At 43.5% G+C, this 7,369-nt stretch overlaps 1 pseudogene; it reads left to right on the plus strand.

Annotated features, from left to right (window-relative positions):
• Window positions 1–4,546: 4,546 nt before the first annotated feature.
• On the plus strand, window positions 4,547–5,653 carry LOC125922503 (14-3-3 protein sigma-like; annotated as a pseudogene).
• Window positions 5,654–7,369: the final 1,716 nt, after the last annotated feature.

Genomic DNA, 7,369 nt, shown 5'->3' on the forward strand with positions numbered 1-7,369 from the left:
TTCTTTAGGACCTGAAATTTCCTGAGAACCTGAAAACCCATTTAACAAGATACTGTATAATTTGCTCTTTTTTCATAAGGATTGTTTATTCTGCAAAGTGCTTCAATTATTGGAGGAAACATCTAGATAAGAAAGATGATTATCAGGGTGCCTGAGTGGCTCAGTTAGTTAAGCGTCTGACTCTCGGTTTTGGCTCAGGTCGTGATCTCACAGTTCGTGAGTTCGAGCCCCGTGTTGGGCTCTGTGCTGAAAGTTGTGGAGCTTGCTGGGGATTCTCTCTCCCTCTCTTTCTGTCCCTCCCTGGCTTGTTCTCTCTCTCTCAAGAAATAAATAAATAAACATAACAAGAATTTTTTTAAAGGCAAGGTGGGGTGCCTACGTGGCTCAGTCAGTTAAGCATCCATCTTGGACTCAGGTCATGATCTCGCAGTTCGTGAGTTTGAGCCCCAAGTCATGCTGTGCACTGGCAGCTCAGAGCCTGGAGCCTGCTTCAGATTCTGTGTCTCCCTCTCTCTCTGCTCCTCCTCAGCTCGCACTCTGTCTCTCTCTCCCTTTCTCTCGTTCTCAAAAATAAGCATGAAAAGAAAAGATGATTATCAAGTAGTAATCTAATTTTTAAGTGACAATACTAGAACTGTAATATTACAATGAGCATTAACCTTCAGAATAGTTACTCTAGAAGACCATACCTATATTTTAATGAAGCTGCCATTTCTCAAAATATTTCGGGACTCCTATTTTGTGAATTGCCCTTAAATCAGGTTAGGAGCCACACAAGAAAAAAACAGTCTTATTACAAGAATATTTCTTAACCTTTTAAAAGTACACATTTTTTGAAATGTGTAAAAAAAAAAAGATCACCAGCTATTCTCTATCCTACAGCCCATATCACTGATCATATCACCCAAGAAAGTTTAAATTTAAAGTTTATTTTTTGTTGCTTATTTGGTGAAATCAAGATTTTCTTTTCCTGTTTCCCATCCGTGAATGCATTTTCAAAATACATCACCAACACGCCATCCCCAGAATTTTTATTTCCCACTGAGAATCACTGCATTATATTTTAGTAAAAACTTATTTCTAACCAAAAAAGCAGCTTAATACTCAGTTTGATTATTCCTTTTACTCAACAGCCTGCCTCTGAATGAGGCCTTTTTCAAAACTCAAATCCATTTTGAATAGGGAGAGTTTGCCACCCTAAAATAAGAGATGTCACAGACTTTGAGGGCAATTTCAGATGGATTTGTAGAGACTTTTCATGTTGATACTCAGACAAAGACAATACCTGTTTGTGTGCTCAAAACCTAATAGGTTAAGAAGTTAATCTTAACAGTCATTATATACTGATTACAGTTTTTGTAAAGAATTTTTTAAATTTTACTTATTTATTTTGAGAGAGAGAGAGAGAGTGCAAGTGGGGGAAGGGGCAGAGAGAGAGAGAGGTAGACACAAAGAGTCCCAAGCAGGCTCGGAACCGTGAGATCATGACCTGAACCGAAGTCAGACACTTAACCAACTGAGCCACCTGGGTGCCCCTACTAATTACAGTTTTTAAACATAGGGATTGTTTTATAATACAAGTCATTATAGATTAGAAGCTATGATGTACAGCCAGTCTGATCACCAGTTAAACATACAGTGTATTGATTGCAGACCTCAAAAACCAGGCACTGAAACATTCATATAGGTATAACATAAATCCATAACCACGAACTAAATATTACTATAGAAAGAAATGGTTTGTGTGTGTGTGTTTTGAGAGGTAGAGGAAGAGGAAAAAAGATATATTCAAACTTACTTCAAAGACACTTTGGAAGCTGACCACTTCCAAATAAACAATGAGAAGAATTTGATCAAAGAGAGAAGTTTGCAAACTACCTTTGCCATTAATGCAGCTTGGATATTTGCTTTTATTTACTAAAAATCTGTGTCCTGTCAGAGTCATGTTTAAAATATTTGCGGTTTGAACAGGCATGGGTAATGATGGGATATAACTTTTTAGTGAAAGGAAAATCATAGATGTGATATTGGCTTAAGGAAGAAAAAAACTACCACATCCGTCTCAGCCTAAGGAAACCGGATGCTGGTGGTGGTTGTGGGAGCGGCATTTTTGTTAGTGGGAGTGATCCCCCAACTATTTCTCAAACCTTTCTCCCAACCTGTTCCTCTGAAGCACACAATGTGATTTCCTGAAGCTTCCTGTCATTTCATAAGCAAAAACACGGTTAATGAGTTACTTATGTTTTGAAAGAAGAGAAGAAAATAAGCCAAAGTGAGAGACCATGTATCTTACGAGAAATAATACTGTTAGTCCATAGGGAACCTGGGACCCGGTCTTCATTTCCAGATATAGTGCTCCAGCCATATAAATGCAATGTGACATTCAGTGGTGTATCTAGGCTCATTTTTCCTCTGGTAAAGGTTACAAAACTGTTCATTTTGAGGTGCTACTGTGGGTTTCTCGTGAAACACATTTTTTGTCAGTACTGGAATTAATATGAATGTTCCAGAAATTAAACAGGTAAAACAGAAGACAACACTGTATTTGGTTCAGATCCCAGCTCTCCCACTCTCATGTTGTAGAAGTTGAACAAGTTAGCCTCTCTGAGCCTCTATAAACCATTTTTACTCAACACTTATGGCCCCAAATGTGGGGTTTCCACATTAAGCAGTTCTCCAACTTTCCAGACACCAAGTGGGTGTCCTACAATTTAACTCAATTATGACACTAGCTACCCAGAGATTAAGGGTTCAGTCCCACAGACCTGTCCCCTACTTTAGATGGAAGTACAAGTTGTGGCAGCCTCCCATACTTCTAACCGATTGACTAGCTACAAAATTGAAGATTTCCATATCCCTCTTCTTGGGTTCTGTAATTTGCTAGAATGGCTCATGGAACTCAGGAAGGCACATTACTTACCATTACTGGCTTATAAAGAATACAACTCAGGAACAGGCACGTTGAAGAGATGCACAAGCCAAGGTATACGGGAAGAGGCCTGGAGCTTCCATGCCCTTTCCAGGTGCACCACCCTCCCAGCACCTTGATGTGCTCACCAACCAGGAGGCTCTCTGACCACCCTCTCCCCCAACATAGTTTCAGGATCTTTATGGAAGTTTCATTAAATAGGCATGATTGATTAAAGCATGGCCCCTGGTGATTACCTCAATCTCCAGCTTCTCCCCTACTCCCCTCCCCTGAAATCAGAGAGTGGGGGTGAAAGTTCTAACCCTGTGATCATGTCTTGGTCTTTCTGGTGACCAGCCCCCATCCTGGAACTATCTAGGGGTCCCCAACCACCATCATCTCGTTAGCATACAAAACACATTCTTATCACTCCAGGATCCCAACAGCTTAAAACTCTTATAAGTCGGGAGTCAGGGACTAAGACTACTGTAACAAAAGATGCCTTTATCACCCCTGTCGCTCAGGAAATTACAAGTGTTTTAGGGCACAGTGCCAGGAACTGAGGACAAATACCAAATATGTATGTCTTATTATATCACAGCCTCTGTTTTTCTGCCTGGGAATAGGATTATGATTAATACACCACATAGTAGATAAGAGGATTCAATCTGGCACTTGTTAGCAAGCACCTGCGACTGACAGAGTTCTCCTTTGGTGGCAATTACCTTATTTTTCCCTGTTCAACAAAGACACAGTAGCCACTCCCTTTGTGCCAATCTCTGAGCTGGCCACTCGGAGTGATACCAAAAAGGGAGCAGACAGGTTGCAGTCTGACAAACACCGCAACAGAGCTGTGTGGGCCCCTTAAGGGGATAATTCTTCACCACAGTAGAAACTTAGTTTGTAGAGTGGCTGGGCATTTATTGTTTAAGTGTGTCAAGTAGCAGAGTGTCTCGAATGTCAATGATTAGCTTACTGCCACTCAGAATTTAGAGACCCACTTCATGTATTTGTTTAGAGATCAAGGCCTGTGATACCAAGAATGGAAATTGAACACAGTTCTCCTGTGCTAACCCTTTGAGGCTAGTTGGAGCTAACGTCTGCCTAGTCTTTTAAAATGAGCTGTTTTATATACCTCAGCGAACAAATAAAATAAGAAAGAAACTTCTACCAGAACACTGGCAGAAAAGCATTATTCAAATGAAGTCAAATATTTTTAAAGCGCTTTATGAACGGTACGGTACTCTACAAATGTTTGGCAAGCTTCCACCTACACATTTTATTACCTTTGTTATTTTAGCGTGAGTTATAATCGAAGGTTTTAAGATTGTAAGAACATAAGTCCTCCACCTGCACTGAAGATGTTTGAGAGGGAACAGTGAATGTGTGTGCACGTGAACACACATACACTAAGGGTTGAGAAGAGAAAGGGGTCGTGAGGCTTCCACAGACTGTTGTTATCTTAAAATATTTAAAATATTGTTCTATTTTGAAATGCTAGGGTTTGTTTTTTTTTTTTCCAATTAAGTATGGAAGCTGCTTCCGATGAGCAATAGCATACCTTTCATGGTAGAAATTTTATAGAAAAGTGTTAGGAAGCTGATGAAAACTAAGTGTAGCCTCTGTCTTCCTGGCATTCCAAACTATGACCTTGAACTGAAACAAGTTACTGTCTTCATGCACGGGCCCCTCCCCCAGGTTTAGTTACTGGAATATGGTCCCCTCCTCCCCAGCACCCACATACATCCTCATCCCATGCCTCCCAGCCAGTGTGAGGTGTCTCAAGGTGCAAAACGTATGTTCTCAGGGACAAGTCTGGTTTTGCTCATTTCTTATTTCTTGGCCTGTGGCCTTTACTGCTGCTGCCCTGGGTCTGGCACTGGTCTCAAGGCAGCCAGTTAGCCTGCTGCCTGTCTGTCTGTCCCCAGAGCCATGGAGAGAGCCACTGTGATCCAGAAGGCCAAGTTGGCAGAGCAGGCCAGGGCCATGACAACATGGCAGCCTTCATGAAGAGTGCCATGGAAAAGGGGAGGAGCTATCCTGTGAAGACTGAAACCGGCTCTCAGTGGCCTGCAAGGACGTGGTGGGTGATCAGAGTGCTGCCCAGAGGGATCTGCTCAGTGCTGAGCAGAAAAGCGATGAAGCAGGCTAACGAGAAGGGCCAGGAGGTGCAAGTGTCCTGGGAGAAGGTGGAGACCGAGCTCCAGGAGGTGTGTGACATCGTGGAGGACCTGCTGGACACCACCTCATCAAGGACACTGGTGACGCCGAAAGCAGGCTCTTCCACCCAAAAATGAAGGCTGACTGCCCCACTATCTGGCAGAGGTGGCCACCAGTGACAACTAAAAACATCTCTGCTCTGTGGGCCTCCCGGGAGGCCATAGACATCAGCAAGGAGATACTGCACACCAACCCTATCCACCCGAGCCTGGCCCTGAACTGTTCTGTCTTCCTCTATGAGATCTCCAACAGCCCAGAGGAGACGGTCTCACTGGCCAAGAGCACCTTGGATGAGGCCGTGGTTGACCTACACATCCTCACCAAGGACTCCTACAAAGACAGCACCTTCATCATGCAGTGGCTGCAAGACAAGCTGACGCTGGGGGCGGCCGACGACATCAGGGAAGTGGGGGTGAGGCTCTTGAGGAGCCCCACGTTGAGCTGCCCCTGCTCCCTCCCACAGAGGGGACCCGGATGGGGTGGGAGACCCCCACCTGTGAACCACTTCACTGCTCACCTCTTTGACTCTCTCCTGCCCCTATTGCTTCCGGATCTTAGGAATTGAGGAGTGTCCCACCCCTGTGGCTGAGAACTGGACTAAGTGTGTGGGAGAGGCTGGAGATGAGTGTGTATGTGTGTGTGTGTGTCCAAGAATGAGAATGTGAGGGAAAGCATGCCTGTTGTATGTGACCATGTTTCCCCCCAATAAAGTTCCCCTGTGACCAAAAAAAAAAAAAAAAAAAAAAAAATACAGCTCTTCTAGGTCAACCATCTCTGTCTGTAGGCTACAGGAATATGGTTCTCCTTAATTCCCTCTAGTACATCTATACATGGTATCTAGTTCACTGGAGGTCAGGCTTTTAGTAAGGCTTAACAGAGGACTTGGTCACAAGCTAAGTGGAACTCACAACAGCTTGTAGAATTTTACACTATTGGCATTTTAGGCTCAGACCCCACCTCCACACCCTGGCTTGGGTGCCATACACCTCCCCATACCTCAGAGCCCAGGCCCAGCTCACTTCCCAGAAAAAAAGAACAACCTCACCTTGCCAGTCCCAAACCCACCCTTTTCCTGTCCCAGGAAGAGTGACCATTGTTTCTCCTCTTTGGGGGAACACCCACCCCTTCTTCCAGAGCATGGCAAGGCAATCACCGGAGCCATGGGCACTCTCCCAGGGGCCAGCACAGGTCACCTTAAATAACAGCTCATCCAGGCGACAACACAGGCTAGGCTGCAGGGACCCCAGGCCCGGCCACTCCTTTTCTTATTCCTTCCAGCCCCAAATGAACAGAGGTTCAGGTAAGCTTGTTTTTCCTGATGAAGCTGGTTCTTGCTCCTAATTTTTTAAAAGCAAATGTTTAGACAACAAAGTTAACATACCTCCAATGAACAAAAGTAATATTCTGGAAAGTTTTGGGGGACACCATTTTCTATCTTTTTATAATAGATATATCTATTCCCCATTGAATATCTGGTCACCATTGCCAAGTACCTAATAGCATCCACCTGAAGCATCAGTCCCTGGATTCCTTCTCTAGATTCCAGTGTCCCTTTGACAAGGGGCAGTCATTTGTTTTATAACTAACATGTTGAAAGGTCCTACTGAACAGTCCTCCCACCACAGGGGAGACTCCACCCCAAAGAGAGCTTCCATTCCTCAAAGTGACCGTTTTGCACATCAAAAGATAGAGCCCAGTGTCTTAGTAAGTGTTAAGATTTTCGTCTTTTCAATTTTTTTACTCAATCATACAACTCTAGAGCATTCTCCTACAAAGTCCTCGACGTTTTGTGGCAGTGTTACAAATAAGCATCCCCCACTGGGGACAAACTTAGACAACCATGGGGTAGACGGTCATCCAAAGAGTCAGGCAAGATTAAGTCGGAAAGAGTTACAAAGCATTAATGCCCTTAAGGAAGCGAATCCATTTGTGAATTTGCTAATGCCAGCAAGTCCTCTTTCCCATCACCACCCCCAAAGATAAGAGCAACAACCAACCATTGCCTTTTCATCCATTATGGGCATAATTTTACACATGCAACTTCATTAGCTGTTTGGATAATGCGGTGGGTGCAAAAAATAAAGCCCATAAAACAACAATATAGTAGATCCCTTGAAAGTGTAGAGCAACTTAATTGTTGTTTTCAGCAAACCCAGAATGACAAAGGGGATTATAATTTAAGTTGTACTGATGGCATATGTGTTATACAAAAGCTGGTAGTTGACTTTGGTGGTTATTATC

Source organism: Panthera uncia, chromosome B1 (genome assembly GCF_023721935.1).
Source record: "Panthera uncia isolate 11264 chromosome B1, Puncia_PCG_1.0, whole genome shotgun sequence".
Taxonomy (NCBI): Eukaryota; Metazoa; Chordata; class Mammalia; order Carnivora; family Felidae; genus Panthera; species Panthera uncia.